The 2,563-nt window shown below is 43.6% G+C and overlaps 1 pseudogene across 1 annotated transcript; it reads left to right on the top strand.

The window, feature by feature from the left end:
- The first annotated feature begins 1,357 nt into the window (after positions 1 to 1,357).
- LOC103253760 lies at positions 1,358 to 2,460 on the top strand (annotated as a pseudogene). Its single transcript, XR_503906.1, has one exon. The product of XR_503906.1 is annotated as a cytoplasmic dynein 1 intermediate chain 2 pseudogene (transcript).
- Positions 2,461 to 2,563: the final 103 nt, after the last annotated feature.

The raw sequence follows: 2,563 nt of genomic DNA, 5'->3' as shown, positions 1-2,563 counted from the left end.
TCAATGGATTACTGGCCATGTTGGAGACAAAGAATAACTGGAGTACTGGAGAGTGAGTGAGAAAGAGAGGAGGTGGTAGCTGGAGAGTGGGATACTTGGCGCTGAGATTATGGAAGAGATGCAACTGTTGGAAATGACAGCACCTAGGGTAGAACCATGTGAGTAGACAGTGGTAGGTAGGAGAACAACAACACAGGAGAAAAGGTCAAGGAACTGAGAGGCTAAGGTAGAAGTAAAACCATCTATATGGGTATCGATTTCACCAATAATTATGACAGAGTCATGTTAGAGAGAGGGCCCATGGATCACAGGTTAAAATCTTTAATAATTGAAGATAAGTGGCACAGGGAGAAGTAGATGATTGAAGTCAGGAGGGGTCGTCCATGTTCTGAAACATGAATGTTAAAGTTGGGGGCATTTAGAGAGGAGAGAGGGAGAACGGTCTGGAAGCATCTCTGGGGAAGAGGCAGCCTACATCCACCACTCCAGATCGAGTCATTCGAGATATATGAGAGAAAAATGAACTATGATGTAAAAAGGCTGAAGGAAAGACAACGTTTCGGGGGAGAGCTGTGTTCTGGTTACAGCAAGAAGTTGACAGGAACAACCAAGCAAGAGGTTGAGAATAAAGGGTATTTAGCTAATGACCAATGGGTAGTCTTCAGAAGAGGAGCAGGGGATGGGTCCTGGTAGCTGAGTTGTGTAGAGCTGAGTCCGAGTGATGAGAAAGGACCGAGGAGTTTGTGTTGAAGGGTGAGATGGGAGTGGTTCTGTTGGTCTACGAGGCCGATTACGGTGATGGAGTGTTGACTGGAGAGGGGGCCGTTGTAAGGGTCTCTCCAGGAGAACACAGATCTCTGCAGATCTTCCACTCTTCTGTGATAGAGGTGTGGATGAAACAGGTAGGGAAACATGTGGACCACTGCCCTGTGTCAACTCTGTCTGGGGAAACATGGACACCGGGTAGGGGCAACATTAGCTGGAGCCTACAGAGCCCTGGGACTCCTCTTCTCCAGTGGTAGGGGCAGGGTTTAAGAGCTGGAATAATACTGGTAGGGTTCAGGAAATCCATCCCTTCCATCCTCAACCCAGGAGTGTAACTTGGGGACTTCTTCTTGGAAAAAAAATTAAATACTCAATAAGAAGCTTAGAATTGTGTCTCTCCTTTGTTTCAGTCATTCCTCTTCCAGGAAATTACGGTAAAGACATACTCAACGATGTGCGCAAAGATACACTATAAAATGCACACCATGATTTTATTAATATACCAAATGAAAAATAAACAATAAGGGACTCATCCAATAAATTATGAACATCTGTACTTTGAAATAACATAAAGATCATTAAGAATTACATTTATGGGGGTTTAGGCGAGGGACATTACCGGGAAGTTACAGGCGGGAGGACTGTTCCCCGTCCCGGCACCTGACAGGTCACCAACATGTCGGACAAAAGTGAACTAAAGGCAGAGTTGGAACGTAAGAAACAGCGGTTGGCCCAAATCAGAGAGGAAAAGAAGAGAAAAGAAGAAGAAAGGAAAAAAAAAGAAACTGATCAGAAGAAGGAAGCTGTTGCTCCTGTACAAGAAGAATCAGATCTTGAAAAAAAAAGAAGAGAAGCCGAAGCACTGCTTCAAAGCATGGGTCTAACTCCAGAATCCCCCACTGTCCCTCCTCCTATGTCTCCATCCTCCAAATCTGTGAGCACTCCAAGTGAAGCTGGAAGCCAAGACTCTGGAGATGGCACCGTGGGATCTAGACGAGGACCTATTAAACTTGGAATGGCTAAAATTACACAAGTTGATTTTCCTCCTCGAGAAATTGTCACATATACAAAGGAAACTCAGACTCCAGTTATGGCTCAACCAAAAGAAGATGAAGAGGAAGAGGATGACGTAGTGGCTCCTAAACCACCTACTGAACCTGAAGAAGAGAAAACTTTAAAGAAAGATGAGGAAAATGATAGTAAAGCTCCTCCTCATGAGCTGACTGAGGAAGAAAAGCAGCAAATCTTGCACTCTGAGGAATTTTTAAGTTTCTTTGATCATTCTACAAGAATTGTAGAAAGAGCTCTTTCTGAGCAGATTAACATCTTCTTTGACTACAGTGGGAGAGATTTGGAAGACAAAGAAGGAGAGATTCAAGCAGGTGCTAAACTATCATTAAATCGACAATTTTTTGACGAACGTTGGTCAAAGCATCGGGTTGTTAGTTGTTTGGATTGGTCATCTCAGTATCCAGAGTTACTCGTGGCTTCCTATAACAACAATGAAGATGCTCCTCATGAGCCTGATGGTGTGGCCCTTGTATGGAACATGAAATACAAAAAAACTACCCCAGAGTATGTGTTTCACTGCCAGTCAGCTGTGATGTCTGCTACGTTTGCAAAATTTCATCCAAATTCAAAACAAAAACCACATGATCATATCACTAGATGCAGAAAAAGCTTTTGATAAAATCCAGCACCCCTTCTGATAAAACCCTTGACATCTAGGCATACGGGAACATACCTCAAATAGTAAAAGCCATCTACGAGAAACCCACAGCCAGCATACTCCTAATGG

The sequence above is a fragment of the Carlito syrichta genome, unplaced genomic scaffold (genome assembly GCF_000164805.1).
Source record: "Carlito syrichta isolate Samal-C Ts95f unplaced genomic scaffold, Tarsius_syrichta-2.0.1 Scaffold251099, whole genome shotgun sequence".
Taxonomy (NCBI): domain Eukaryota; kingdom Metazoa; phylum Chordata; class Mammalia; order Primates; family Tarsiidae; genus Carlito; species Carlito syrichta.
The sequence above is the reverse complement of the archived record's forward strand: the minus strand, read 5'-3'. Positions and strand labels throughout refer to the sequence as shown.